Source organism: Jaculus jaculus, chromosome 4 (genome assembly GCF_020740685.1).
Source record: "Jaculus jaculus isolate mJacJac1 chromosome 4, mJacJac1.mat.Y.cur, whole genome shotgun sequence".
NCBI classification, from domain to species: domain Eukaryota; kingdom Metazoa; phylum Chordata; class Mammalia; order Rodentia; family Dipodidae; genus Jaculus; species Jaculus jaculus.
In genome coordinates this window covers 157,439,177-157,455,038 of record NC_059105.1, presented here as the reverse complement: position 1 = coordinate 157,455,038, position 15,862 = coordinate 157,439,177, and the positions used below count along the sequence as shown (strand labels likewise).

General features: G+C 45.6%; 1 protein-coding gene across 13 annotated transcripts in view; it reads left to right on the top strand.

Annotated features, from left to right (window-relative positions):
- Kalrn (kalirin RhoGEF kinase) overlaps positions 1–15,862 on the top strand; it is a 724,529-nt gene that overhangs the window by 527,331 nt on the left and 181,336 nt on the right. The window lies entirely within an intron of this gene.

The window sequence follows — 15,862 nt, the reverse complement described above, 5'->3', positions numbered from 1 at the left end:
AAGATAGTCATACAATATAAATACTGTACATAAACATGATAAATACTATAATATAGATATCTTTCTTATGTTAAATGCTGTCATAGAAGAACTGTGTTAGTTCCTTTCCTCATCAGAGTAACAAAATACCTGACGGAAACAACTTAAAGGAGGAAAGCCTTATTTTGGCTCACAGTTCCAGGTGGCTCAGCCCATCACGGCAGGGAAGGCATGACAAAGAGGTTCCGTGGCAACTGAAGAACTGAGGCCTGACCAGAAAGCAGAGAGCGAGGCTGGAACCAGAGGCAGGAGTAACCTGCCGAAACCCAACCCTAGTGGCCCTACTTTTGGCAGGTAGGCCCCACGTCCCTGAGGTTTCACAATCTCCCAAAATAATGCCACTAGTGGGAAAACAAGTATTCAAAACACTGGTCTCAGGCTGGAGAGATGGCTGAGTGGGTAAAGGCACTTGTTCAGCACATCTGAAGACTGAATTTCAGATCCCAGCACATACCATAGAAAAGGATGTACATGTCTATAATCCCAACAAGCCTATACTAGGAGGTAGAGTCGGGAGAATTCTGAAGTCCATAGACCAGCTAGTCTCAAAGAACAAGAGAGACCAATATCCCGAGAAGGGTCTCTGACTTCTTCACATGGCCATGCCACATTAAAAAAAAAAAAGTAACAAAAATAAACCTGTAATGGACAGTTAGATTCAGACCATACCATGTACCTAAGCTTCATTAACTACTATAATAAAGTGCCTATAGGGCACTGCAAAGAAACTACAGATGCATGCACCACCTAGCTCATCTGGCTTTACATGGGTACTGGGAAATTGAACTTGAGTCCTTTGGCTCTGCAGGCAAGTGCCTTAACTGCTAAGCTATGTCTCCAGCCCTTATTTTGCTATTTTATCCTATTTTCTGGCCACTTCTCAAGAATGCAAACTTCAAGAAGGCAGAAGTGCTGCTTCTGTTCAATGCTGAATTCCTAGCACCTTAAAGAAAGCATGGCACACAGTGAGCTTTCAATGCTCTTTTTTTTTTTTTTTTTCAGTGAATAAATAAGATAGTCATATAATCAGGAAATGGAGCTCAGCTCTACGGGAGTAGGACCACTTGGTAGGTGAGGACATGGGGGCTGGAGGAAGGGTACTCCAGAGAGAAAAGACCCCACTGGTCAGTGACACTTGAGCATCTAGCACCTGGGTCTGTACATGGCAGGTTGCTGGGACAGAGATTAAGAGCTGGGAGGCAGGTGTTTGTGATGAGGTTAGACTGCAGGAGTATGGAGGGGCTCAGGTGTAGCATCTGAGTGTTTTCTCTGCGATCTTGCCATACTTCAGAATATGTGACAGTAGGGAAGTCCCTAACATTCCTAGATTATCTAAACCACATTATCTAATTGCTGCCAATTGATGTTCTGGAGCCCAGGCCTCCCTGAAGGATGCAGCTGTCTGCACTCTGAAATGCCTCAGCAGACAGGCCACCCACGCCTGACCTTGACAGTGAAACTCCATCCACTGTGACTGGGAAGGCCCACGCCATACAGAGGAGAGTTTCTACCCTAGTCGTCTTTGTTCCGTTTTCTTTCATGAAAATGGGGGAAGAAACCAGAACAAGAGAGTGAGACATCAGCATAGGATCATGAGAAAGAGAAACGGCCGAGGAGATGGCTCAGCCATTAAGCATGTTTCCCACTTAAGCTTGAGGGCCTGAGAGGACCTAGGACTGACTGACAGACATAGTTCAGTTCTCAAGAGCCTACATTAGAAAACTGGGCATACCTCCCCTTCCCCACTCTCTTTTCTGAACCCCTTCTATTTTTTTTTTTTTCCTTTTGCCCTCATCATCTAGAACAACCTGTTGATGGGCCTAGTAATATGTAAGTACTGACAGCCACTGGGACGTCATGAATAATAAGACTACTTTGTGTCTGGGAGACCACGTTCCAAAGCAGTCCTCCCCATCCTTTGCCTTTTACATTCTTTCTATCACCCCATCCTCTGTCATAGAAATGTCTCATTAAGGGCTGGAGAGATGGCTTAGCAGTTAAGGCGCTTGCCTGAAAAGCCAAAGGACCCAGATTTGACTCCCCAGGACCCACATAAGCCAGATGCACAAGGGGGCGCATGCATCTGGAGTTCGTTTGCAGTGGCTGGAGGCTCTGGCATGCCCAATCTGTCTCTTTCTCTCTACCTGCCTGTTTCTGTGTGTCTCTCTGTCTCTCAAATAAATAAAGAAAAAGAAAAAGAAAATGTCTCATTAAGTACTGAACAGCCAACTGCCACGTCTCAGCACTTTCATGAGTTGAGTCTCCCCAATAGTCATTGGCATTTGGAAAGAGAAACTTCTTTAACCAAAAGTGAGAACAGCCAGCACTACTATGCAGACAGGCACAAACTTAAATATTTAGAGGACAGCTTAGTGGGCATAAGATATCCACATAGCCAAACAACAGTAGTAACTTCCCCTGTAGAGCTTGTGACCTTCCTAGTCATAGGCTTTTAGCGAGGCTTGTAGTATCAGGCATGAATTCCCCCTGTGAAGTGGGCCTCAAATCCAGTTACAGAGAATAGTTGGTATCCCCCATAACAGACATCCACTATTGCACTAGTGAGTGCAGCTTGCCTAGGTGGCCAGTTGTGCAGCTTGCAGGGTGCACTGCTGCTGTAGACCACTGAATACTTTCCTTCCCCAGCAGGCTGCATAGCACTTTCCAGCACTGTGACAGCCTGTCAGCAGAGAGGAGGGTTCCAGCGCAGTTCTAGTCGGATTTCTCCGTGTCCTGCAACTGAAGCATGTGGTGGCATCTTCAGCAGGAGGGTCTTACCATCTAGCTCTGGTGGGCAACTAAGAGTCTGGGCAATAATAGCCTTTATTGTTGTGGGAACCCCAGTGGCCTCCCTGACTTAACAAGTCCAATGTGAGATGTCTCAACCTTGGCACTGAAATTTTTCTTTCACAACCTATGGTTTCTGGGCATAGGATTTATTCCTCCACAGTGTACTTCTACCCAAACTTATATATATTTTGATTATCTAACAAAGAAGTAGGCTGTCGTGTGGGTTATTCATAACCTCTTTTAGTTTGATAAGCCTTCTCCCACTGCCTCCTCTACTCCATCATATCTCCTGATACCACTTAAACTATCCCACCCTTCTATTTATTTATCTACCTACTATCTCCTCCCCTTAAGCTATCTCTTCCCCTACCTCCCTCAGTGGTCCCTTTCTAGCTTTATGGCTTCTATTACTGACTGTTACTCCAACTCACATAAAGATATAAACATTTGAAGCTAGCATCTAAATATGAGAGAGAACATGTGGGATTTGACTTCCTTTTTCCAGATCCATCCATTTTCTTGCAATTTTTTTTTTTTTTTTTTGAGGTAGGGTCTCACTCTAGCCCAGCCTGACCTGGAATTCACTCTGGAGTCTCAGAGTGGCCTTGAACTCATGGTGATCCTCCTTCCTCAGCCTCACAAGTGCTGGGATTATAGACGTGCACCACCACACCCAGCTTCCTGCAAATTCCATAATGTCATTTTCTTTACAGCCGAGTAAAATCCCATTGTGTATATATACCACATCTTCATTATCCACACACAATTCCTTTAACTGATATCACACTATATTGCTCTAGGATGCTGTAATGTTGAAACAATACTTACTCAAAAAGAGAATTCATGAAACCAATGAAAGTGATGCTTTAGTAACTAAGCCAGTAGACAGAAGATTTGGTAAATTTTATTCATATCTGCACAGGTCATCTAAAATGAGGACTAGCCGGGTGTGGTGGTGCACGCCTTTAATCCCAGCACTCGGGAGGCAGAGGTAGGAGGATCACCGTGAGTTCAAGGCCACCCTGAGACTCCATAGTGAATTCCAGGTCAGCCTGGGCTAGAGTGAGACCCTACCTCAAAACAATACAAAAATAAATAAGTAAAATGAGGGCTATGTCCTCATGGCTTAAATGCTGAAGTCGGTAAAAATGACCAAATTAGTTCTAGACGTGGGAATCTCTATATAAAGCTGCTTGTCAAAAAGTGTAAGAGATGTTGGGCTTGAAAGTTGTACTTTTGAGTACAGCTTCTGGGTTGACCTCCAGAGGTAGTGAAGACAGGGACTGGGAAGGCAATGGGAAACAAATGTTGCTCACTGACAAGAGCAGAGTCAGAAATGACCAGGTCATATTTGGGATGTCATCCAGAGAACAAGTGGAGAAACCCTTTGGACAATAGGAGAAGCTGAATGAGCGGGAATATCAGAAGGGCTGGAATGCCAGGGTACACTGAGAGAATTTGAAGGGGCTACACGCAGAGTGGATGTAAGTTCTCAAATGAGTGGAGGAGAGTAACTGATAGATACCTGTGGAAAGGCTGAGGGTGGAGGAGGAGAGCCAGGTTTAGACAGAGCTGCCCAAAAGACAGGAAGAATGAGTTAACAGTGCCGACAGGTCAAGTATAAGGATAAAGAAGAGTGTCAGGCTAGAGAGATGGCCTAGTGGTTAAGGCACTTGTCTGCAAAGCCAAAGAACCCAAGTTCAATTCCCTAATGCCCATGTTAGCCAGATGCACAAGGAGGCTCATGTGTCTAGAGTTCATTTGCAGAGCTGGAGGCCCCATATTCTCTCCCTCTCTCCCTCTCTCCCTCTTTCTGCCTCTTTCTCTCTCTCTGAAATAAATAAAAGTTTTAAAAAAAGAGTTAAATAACTCACTTATCCAAAAAGCATATGCAGTGGCCTCCTTAGGTTTCTCGTGTGGGCTGGTGGTGCCCCCCCCACCCCCGCGCCCGCCCCGCCCCCGCCGGCTGAGCCCGCCTTCCATTGAGCAGCTATGTGACTTAGCTGTTGCTTCCCTCTAGTGGCCAAACTGTGAAGAGCAGGTTGAAATGGAAAAGACAAGAAGGGGAGATGGAGCCGGGCCCAGTAGGAAATGGTGTGCAGAGAGCATGTCATCGCAGAAGTACTCAAACAGGCTAGATCAGGCACTGACCAGAAAGCGCGATCCTGTGAGCCAGGCACGAGGCATGGGCAGTGGTTAGTCCCAGAACAAGAAGAACCAAAAGTAGAAAAATAATCATATAAGGACCCTCCCAGTAAGTGGGCCAACCTGGATAAGTAGGGAGTTTGGGTTCACAGGTGGTGGCTATGTCCTCACATAAGAGTAGTCCAGGGGAATGGGGTAATTCTAACAGTAACTTGTTGGGGGTAACACCCCCCCCCACACAACTGGGGAAGATGCTGTGAGGGTCGCTGCTGCCTCTCCTGAGGCCAATAATATAAAGAGCTGCGAGGAGACAGTATGGCCGGATTAGGTGGCACAGAGGGCTGGCAGTACTGGGAATGCAAGTCACTTTCTGTGAAAGGTCCCATTTTCCCTTTCTGGGCCAGCACCTCCCATGTCCCCTGATGTCACACTCAATATGCGTGTGAGGGGCATGTTCCCTTGAAGCCGGGCGTGGCCTTCTCTGGGCCCCATTTTCCTTATTCATAAGATCAGATAATAATGCCAACCTGATGAGATACAAGAGGAGGAACTAAGCCTATGCGAGAGTTTCCAAACCAGAAGGGGCCACATGAATTTTAACAACTATCTGGTTCTGCCTGAAGACAAGAAGCAGCCAGGATGTCGGTGGTTGAGGGGAGGGGAATGCTTGCTTTCTGAAGCCAAGCACCTAGAACATACTTGCTCCTAATTGTGACTGCAGTTTGCCCCCAGCCACTCTGTAGCCTTGTTAGAGAGATGCCCCTCTCAGATCCCCGGTAGCGTACCCCCGGGTTTGCCTGTGCCTCCTGCCAGCTCTGGTCCTGGCAGCTTTCGCATGACTAAGCTATGAGACTGGTCAGGGTTCCCTGTGGGCCTCAGGAAGCTTGCCTCTTCCCAGAGCTTACTTTACCAAGTGTTTGTGTGTGACTGATAACCTTGACCTTGCCCGGACTGCAGTGTGAGCATTATCTACCTTGAATTGCAACAAGTATCAAGAATTCCTGGGCTGGAAAGATGGATCAATGGTTAAGGTACTTGCCTGCAAAGCCTAATGACCTGGGTTTGATTCCCCGGTACCCACATAAAGCCAGATGCACAAAGTGGCACATGTATCTTTGTTTGTAGCTACAAGTCCTGGCATGCCCATTCTCTCTATGTCTCTCTCTTTCTATTTGTAAATAAACAAAATTAACTTAAAAAGGAGGGGCCTGGGGAGATGGCTTAGCAGTTAAAGCATTTGCCTGTGAAGCCAAAGGACCCAATTTCAGTTCCCCAGGACCCATGTAAGCCAGATACATGAGGTGATGCATGCATCTGAAATTCATTTATTGAAGGCCCTGGCGCATCTTCTTCCTCTCCCTCCCTCCCTCCCTCCCCCTCTTTCTATCTCTCTTTCTCAAATAAATAATTTTTAAAAAAACAAAATTCCCTTCCAGTCTGGTTCTAGTCTGTTGTTTCTCTAAGAGGCCTGGGAGAGGAAGTGAAGGAGGTTACGTCCATGGCCTGTAAAACTGTGAACCATACCTAACCCTTTTAACCCAGGCCTTGGGAATATACAGTTGCTTTTAATTTTGGGGCCCAGTCTGTCAGCTTCTTTCAGTAGCTGTCATGAAGGGTGCTTTGGCAGTGCATGTCTGCTCTCTGGACATGAGGTATCAGTGCAGAAAACTCCATCTCAGCTGTAGGCCAAGCTTCAATGCCTGGATACACACAAAATAGCACTTGTGGGAGTATGTAAGTGTGTGTCAGGGTGTACCTGTGTTAACGTATGTAGTACTCATAGTGACTTGTCTTTGGCAGGAAGTAGTGTGATCACTGTTTATAGATAAGGAAAATGAGCTGGGCGTGGTGGTGTGCACCTTTAATCCCAGCACCTGGGAGGCAGGAGGAGGATTGCCTAGAGTTCGAGTTCGAGAAAATGAACTCAAAAGAGGCCAAATAGAGATGGCTTAGAGGTTAAGCGCTTGCCTGTGAAGCCTAAGGACTCCCGTTCGAGGCTCGATTCCCCAGTACCCATATAAGCCAGATGCACAAAGTGGCACATGCATCTGGAGTTCATTGGCAGTGACTGGAGGCCCTGGCATGCCCATTCTGTATCTATCTACCTCTTTTGCTCTGTCTGTTGCTCTCAAATAAATAAATAAAAATAAACAAAAAAATTAAAAAATAAAATAAAAAATAAAGAGGTCAATTAACCTGCTCAAGATTATACTGATAGTAATGGCAACAGATTCAAACCTACATAGTCTAGTCCAAGCCTGGTAACCCACAAAATAGGAAATAGTGGTCCACAGCTAAATAATTGAAGTTTGATCACATTTTGTATTTTGCGCAGATAATTGCCTCTGGTCTTTGGCCTGGTTTCCTCTGAAGCTCGTCTTTCTGGTGTTGTGTCTACACATTAGACATTTACAGGCATTCAGAAAAGCCTGTGACTTCTCATCTTTCTCTTTAACCTCAGGTTTTTCACAGCTACCTCCACTCTCTCCACTACAACTCCCCGGGGTATTCAGAGCCATTCCTCTTTCCCAAGCCAAGGGCGCATCAGAGGGGAATGACTTCCCACCCAAGCTCTTCCAAAACAGCAGAATAGATGGCTTTGCTCAAGCTCAAAGCTTGATGGAGAAACCTCTCTTGGCAGGACAGTCACCTCCACAGGTGAAGGGTCCTTGTTCATGGTCCATTGTTGATCCTCCTGGCCCACCTCTATTGACACCTTGTGCGGGCTCCCCAGGGGCAATGAGATGAAGAGAGAAAAGGAGAGTAAAGCAGACAGCTTCAGGTCACTGAGATGAACCCCCAGGCCAGGCACAGTTAGGGAGGAAGGGATATTTATGGCAGTTTACAGATCCAGGGGAAGTTCCATAATGGCAGAAGAAGCTAGCCCTGTTTTCACAGGTCCAAGCAGAGAGAGAAAAAGCCACAAGCCAAATCCCTAAAGCCACACCACAAACAAGCATACTTCAGGAACTCCAGGCACTTTGCATATCTTTAGATTGGAATGTCAAATCCACCCCCACACCTTAGGGTTGTACCCTAAGATCCCATCCATCCAATGACACCTCCTCCAGCCACATGGCTGGAAATCCGAGATGTTTTAATAAACTCCTGAATCTATTGGGGGGCATTTATTCAAACTACAGCCTCTGGTCCTGCTTATTCTTCTAACACAAAGAAAGAAGGCCCTGCCCTTCTCACCCACACTGAAGTCAGTGTGTGGTCCAGGTGTTCTGGGAAGCTTAAGTGGGGAGGACTGAGGTCAGGAACAACAGTGTTAGTTGCTTTGCGTCCCTCCCCCTGCCTTGCATGTGATAGGAACATTAACTTGAATCAAATTTGAAACCCTGTAACTTCTACCATTGGAGGTCATGATGCCCCTGGGCAGCACTGAGCAAGACTCATGCCTAGATGGCTCTGTGGATCTGTTAGAAGCCAGCTGCAGTATCTCTGTGCTCTGCCCTTGTTCCTGCCTTGTTCTCTAATCTCCCACCAGATGCACCATGAGGAAACTGCTCTTCGGGTTTGAGCTGACACAAAACCAGAGGCAGTCTCCACTGTGATCGATGAGAGACTAAAGAAATGTAGTTGAAAAGTGACAAGCAGGGCTGGAGAGATGGCTTAGCGGTTAAGCACTTGCCTGTGAAGCCTAAGGACCCCGGTTCGAGGCTCGGTTCCCCAGGTCCCACATTAGCCAGATGCACAAGGGGGCGCACGCGTCTGGAGTTCGTTTGCAGAGTCTGGAAGCCCTGGCGTGCCCATTCTCTCTCTCCCTCTATCTGTCTTTCTCTCTGTGTCTGTCGCTCTCAATTAAATAAATAAATAATTAAAAAAAAATAAGAAAAGTGACAAGCAGAAGATTTTCTGAGTTAAAAAGGACTTGGAAAAAGGACTTGGTATCCCCAAGAAAGAGAAAAAAAAAAAGAAGAAGAAGAAAGAAGAAAGAAGAAAGAAGACATGGCTTCAGAAGCCCTAAGAAGTTAGTCAGGTGTTTACTGGAATCCTTGGTGCTCCATGGAAGACATGTGGGGCCTAGACAGGAAAGTGAGCGCACGTGGTCTGCGCTGAGTGGACCACAGCTAAAGGATCCGATTCAGTTCTGAGATCCCTTGTTAAAAGGGATTATAACATGTTTATCCACAAGGATAGGGCAATATAATAGAAATTTTGGAAACTAAATATTTGAGAGCCATTTGAAAGACTGTTTTTTTTTTTTTTTTTGGAAAGAGAAGACCAGTAATCCTTGATCTAGTTTTTATATATGTGAAGGTCTATAAAAGACAGATTTCTTCCTCTGCACCCTAGAAGGTAGACTAAAGATGGATTGAAATTTCAAACAGAAAGAGTATGTTCTTTAAGCTACAACTCTCCCCTAGGAGGGGACACCAGCGTAAATCAGGGTTAGATATTCTGGAAAGGTGCTGCCTGGGAATTGGAGGATAGGTTAGACTCATGCAGGCCTAGAATAGTTTCTCGGCTTCCGGTCTGTGATATAATCTGCTTCCCCACTCCCCAACTTGGGGTCCTCTGCAGCCATGTTCAGTGTGACTTTGAAAGTTGCCTTTGCACACTGACACCCAGCCACACACCAGAGTTCTGGGTGCCCACCATTGGTCTGCTCAATTCACATACCAATACCCTAGGGGCAAGCTTGGACCCAGAGCCTTATGGCAGTTGATATAATCATTAATCTTGCTCAGTTCCAAGAAAGTGTTCTGGACCTAGATTTTGAAAACCTCATTCTGGCTCTGGCCCTACCTTCAACTAGCTTAGAGTCCTCAGTTTCTCTACTTTTGAGTTCAGGCAGTTGGATAATCTCCATCTTACTCATTTACTTCACTCATTCAAAAAATATTTAACAAGCTGGAGAGATGGCTTAGCAGCTAAGGTGCTTGCCTATGAAGCCAATTCCCAGGACCCATGTAAACCAGATGCACAAGGTGCTTACATGCATCTGGAGTTTGTTTGCAGCAGCTGAAGGCCCTGGTGCACCCTTTCTTTTTTCTTTCTATCTATCTATCTTTCAAATAAATAAATTTATCAAGCTGAGAAAATACCTCAGCAACTAAAGGCACTTATTTGCCAAAGCTACAAGCACAGGGTTCAATTCCCCAGGTCCCACATAAAGCCAGTCCCAAAAGAGGTACATGTATCTAGAGTTTGTTTGCAGTAGCAAGAAACCCTGGCATTTGCACGTGAAAATAAGTGTGTGTGTGTGTGTGTGTGTGTGTGTGTGTGTGTACACATACATACATATGAAATGTCTTATTTCAACCATATATTTTTATACAAAGGGAGAGGAAAAAATTAGTATGCCAGAGCTTTCAAGCCACTATAATTAAACTCCAGACATATTTGCCACCTTGTGCGCATGTGCAACATTGTACACTTGCATCACCTTGTGCGTCTGGCTTACGTGGAACCTAGAGAGTCAAACATGGGTCCTTAGGCTTCACAGGCAAGCTCCTTAAATGCTAAGCCATCTCTCTAGCCCTCAACCATAATGTTCTTAATTTCTGAGAGCTCTTTCTCTCATTCTATACTTTTTGTCCCCTTCTGAAGTAGCTTCATTTTTGTTTTTGTTGAGGGTTTTGTGTGTGTGTGTGTGTGTGTGTGTGTGTGTGTGTGTGTGACTATGCTATCCTCTTTTTATGAGACAAGGTCTCACTCTGCAATCCAGGCTGTCCTGGACTTACTATGTAGACCAGGCTGGCTTTGAACTCATGGCCTCCTGAGTGCTAGGATGATAGGTGTGAGCTACCACACCCAGCTATATCATATCTTCTTTTTAAGTCTCTGAGGATATAACAGCAATATTGTTTCATTGCCCTGCTTGAATGTGGCTTTCCTTGGGTTCCAAGTCCCCCTTTGTTTCTACTTTGGCCTATGTTAGGCTTTTCTGAAAGTATGGTGATCTGAGGCTGTGTAGTCACATGTATGAACACAGGACATAGTAGCTGACTGGACTTTGTGCATAAAGGAAGGAGATTATTGCCAGGCAGGTCATGCTGCAATGTGATCAGGCAAGGAGGATCCCCAGATGCCAGTATTTGAGTATCTGTACACCTTTTGACTTCTCAATAATTGTCAAATCTGCTCAGAATATTTATTTGGTTACTCTGTGAGCCAAGAGGCACAGAATGGCAGTCATCTTCCCATTCTCTATGTAGGCCTGCATTGAATTTCAAGTTTTTTCAGGACAAGGTATATAGGATCAATGATGGATTTTAGAGATTGTTACAGACTTCCAACCTCCCCTTCTCCTTTAGCCCCATGGACACACCGTCAATGCTGCCTGGCACTTCCACTTCTGGAGCCTACCAGAGGGCTATGCCCAGCTATGGGGCAGGAACGTGCATCTCCTCTCTCCAGCCCAAGTCAGACTCTGTTTTCATTCCATTCTCTCTGTTCTTGGGGATTGATAGCTCCTATGCCATTTGATAGAGATATATCTAAATAACAGGGGGGGGAAAAGGGCAAGGTCATTTCTTTAAATGGGCCTCAGAGCAAATGAAATATGGAACCTAGGAGACCGTGAGGGGAATGGATGGGTAGCCAGTGACAGAGGCCTTGCAGCATAGTAACCTTGTAGCCAGACAGCTCCGTTACATGACAGGCAACAGTTCCCACAGCACGCTGTAACAAGACCGCTCCATTACGTGTCAGGCAGCAGTTCACAGCGCACATTCACAGGTGTGCTGGGCAGGTGTTTATTGCTCACCTGCTGCACGCCAGGCATCTCTCTAGACACAGGAGACAAGACAAGTGCAAGGTGGAGACTGCTTCTGCTCTCTTTGATCTTGCCTTCTGATGAGCAACAAACAACAAATTAACACCAGTGCACACTAATAAGTGCTCAAGAAAATTAAACAGGGCTGTGTGTTCCAAGTGACTATAGAAACTCCTCCTCTCATGGAATGCTAAAACTGGAAGGGGTCCTGAGGTTCCTTGTTAAATCCTTGCTCAAGACGAGGGAGGATTCAGATATGGAAAAGGGATAGGATCTACCCAGTGTCCCATGTAAGTGGCCATTTGCCAGCACCAAGGCCTTTTATTCTCCCTGTATCCTCCACACCTAATTACTGTGCAATTCATGAGACCTAAAAGACCACGGAGCTCCTTGAAGCACCTTGAGGAACAATGAAGCCAAACAACTCCATCTGCAGCCAGCAGGAGCCGCCCGCCCCAGCTCTAGCGAACAAGGAGAAAGGGTATTACAGACTCTTAATTGGACCTGGCGGCTCCATGGGCAACCATGAAAATCGAAGAAATCCCAGAGCTACACAGCAATATTCTTCAGTTCCTTCACATTGGCGTCAAAAATTCTATCAATTCAAGATAAAGCACAGCACTAAATTGTAAAGGGGCTTAATTTCGAGAGAGCTCGTCCAAGTTTCCCAGTATTGCAATATTGCTCATGGGTGTAATAGGGGAGGGATTTTGAAGCCACCGCACTGAGACATCATGAGCCCTGTGGGGATTTCCCAAAGCTGCTCTATCAGTCCTGGAGAGAAACTAGGAACTTTTCACCCTTTACTCCTGTTTGCCTTCCCAAAGTATTATGCCCCCTTGGGGTAATTGTACCCACCATTCATTTGTTGATTTGTTTTCAAGGTTGTTATTGTTTATATTATCGTTGCTTTCATGCGAGAAACACTGGGTAATACTGGAACTAAAAAAAAAAGCAGAGGAGAAATCACACAGTTTCTGTGTCCCAGTAAAGCCAAGGTTAATATTTTGATGGGTTACCTTCCTGTTTCCTATGAAGAATATTGTGTTAATGGTGTTCTTCACATGGTTATATATGCAGTTGTACGTACCATCCTTTTTGTTCTTGCTTTTTGTCTTTATATGAAATAAGCAGTTTTGAGGCTATACCAAAGCTTTATAAATGTCTAATGGCTTCATAATCAATCATTTACTTAGTGGATATAGCACAATGACTTAAACATTCCCCTCTTGTTAGATTTTTATATTTTAGTTTTAAAAATATTTTGTTTATTTATTTAAGAAAGAGAGAAAGAGGTAAGTAGAGAGATAATGGGCACACTAGTGCCTCCAGCCACTGCAAACAAACTCCAGATGTATGTACCACTTTGTGCATCTGGCTTACATAGGTACTGAGTAATCAAACCTGGGTTCTTAGGTTTGGCACTGGCAAGTGCCTTAACTACTAAGCCATCCATCTCTCCAGCCCCACATCTTAGTTTTAAGAGGGTTAAAATTTTACTGTTGTAAAACTTTCCTCACTCAGAAAATTAATGTTATGAATATCTTCATGCTTAAAGCTATATAAACATAGTTGCATGTCAACCCAGTGCAGTGTTTCATTTTGTTTGTGTGATTGGAGGAAACCTGTTTCAGTACTGTGCACTGAAGCATTTCATGTTAAGCATGAAAATTAAGTGATGTTGTCCTCTGACAGTGAAGTCCAGGCATTAACAGAAGGTACAGGGTGTATAGGGCAGGCAGCCTGAGTTACAGCGAGACCCTACCTTGAAAAAAAAAAGCAGATGTCATTCACTTGCAACAGTTTCTAAAACCAACTCAGATTCCTAAGGCCCGAGGTTTAGCTTCTGGAGAGAATGAAAGCTGTCCAAATATACCTCCACGAGGATCAGGAAGTGAGGCATCAAGGAAAGACACTGGACTAGAGAGGCATTCCTGTCCTAGTGACACAGAAAAAAGAAGGGGAAAACAATCACCCGTGGCTCCGTGGGCCTGTGAGAAGGTCCAGGTTAGTCAGAAATAAAGACAAAACTGTGTCTGGAAATGATGACTTTGTAGTGTGAGGGAAGTTGTGTTTATTAGTTAATGGGAAACATGCTCTACACAATTAACTTTGATTAGGTATGACTCATCACATGCAAGGAGAAGACTTAGAACCTAGAAGCATGCGGGAGCCATATATAAGGACTGCAAGTGCGCCAAGATCTTTTGACCCTTCTGCCCTTGGACTTGGGTTCCTAAGCAGTGCTTCTCAAGCATGATCCTGAACCCCCCTGGGTCCCCTAACACCTCCCTGTTGCTCTGGAGAAAAGATGAGGCGGCAGCCCTGCCTAACCTGGCTCATCCATCTGCCCTACTCTGCTCCCTTAGTGGCGACACTTTGTAATTCCCTTCATGTTATAGGATGAAATAGATAATAGCATATACATATATATATATATATATGCATGCACTCTGTGCATCTGGCTTTACATGGGTACTGGGCACTCGAACCCAGGCCATCAGGCTTTGAAAGAAAACACCTTTAATGGCTGAACCATCTCTCCACCCCTGGTAAATCTTTCTGATCAAGCCACTGAGATGAGATGAACTGGAACATTTATCCTGTGTTTGAACCATAATGGTTCTCTTGTTTGGATCTACAGTTTCAGTGTGAACTCTGAACAAATTGCCCATTTATCCTCTTACTTTATCCTGGTTTTTGTGAACTGGGCAGTTTATAGGAGGCAACACCGCCATCTAGTGGTGTTTCTTTTTGGCACTGAATCTTGGTTTAGGAACTGGCTGGTTGGTTGGTTGGTTGGTTTTGCCATACCAGGGATGGAGCCCATTGCTTCCCAGAAGCTCCCACTGAACTACATCCCCAGACCTGGGCCTTTGACTATAGACACAAACACACTGTCGCTCCCTAGAGGATGGAAGGCCTTCTATCTTGAAGGGATGTTTGCAGCCTTAGCCTTGGACCCCTGTGCTCTGCCTCAACAGTCTGGAAAAGGACTACATACAAGCCTTCCTGGACTCAGTTGTGCAGCCCACAGGAGCACTGGGCAATAGCACTCAGGAGCTGGTCCAGTGAGGCACAGAAGTGCAGCCATAGACAGTCTCTGGCATACAGGGAACATTCACGGACATCTAGGCCAGTGTTCTACAAAGAGCCCCTTGGTGGGAGATGGAACCAACGGAGTGGGTTGTCACCAGGGACTGAAAACAAACTGAAATAGACTATTAGTGTGCAACTCCGTTTTCAGTGCTAGATTTTTTCACACATGACGTACATTGATCAAATCCCTATTACAAAGCATCGCAACCCAGAGAGCAGGGTAGACCACTGTCTCTCACCACCTCCAACCACAGGCATACTCCCAAATAAGTAATTTGCGCAATACCACATGGTTTAAGGCATGTGGGGATTCATAATTGAGATCCGGGCTCAGGCCAGCAAGGTGACTAGAAAACCCTCCAGCTGGTGTGCCTTGCAGTCACGACAGGGAAATGTCCTTGGGACAACATGCTCTATGGCCAGCAGTGAGCAAGGGAAGGAAAGAGGATGGAACCCCAAGGTGAAGGCAGTCCCCAGCTGCACGCTCGCTCGCTCACAGGCCTGTTCCTTCCCCTTCCCACCCCCACCACCTCCTCCCAGTTCTTCCCTCTGTTCTATTCCTCCTGCCCTAGGGGTCCTGTAGCAGGGAAATGCTGGCACTTTGAGATGAGAGGTCCACTGGAGACAAGAGTGTTCCTAAATAAGACTGGCCCCTCCTTGTCCCTTCTTGCTCCCTGGCCCTCAGTGGCCAGGCCAATGCCTTTGAGTAGAAGCCCTCTTTGGTGTTTTTCTTTCTCTTTCGTTGGGGGGGGGGGGCGGGAATTAGGTCCCATAGCCTTTTTTAAAAAATTATTTATTTATTTATTTATTTATTTATTCGAGAGTGACAGACAGAGAGAGAAAGAGGCAGATAGAGAGAGAAAGGGAGGGAGAATGGGCGTGCCAGGGCCTCCAGCCTCTGCAAACAAACTCCAGACGCATGCGCCCCCTTGTGCACCTGGCTAACTTGGGGCCTGGGGAATCGAGCCTCGAACCGGGGTCCTTAGGCTTCATAGGCAAGCACTTAAGCACTAAGCCATCCCTCCAGCCCTCCCATAGCCTTTTTTAGGCTAATGGGTATGG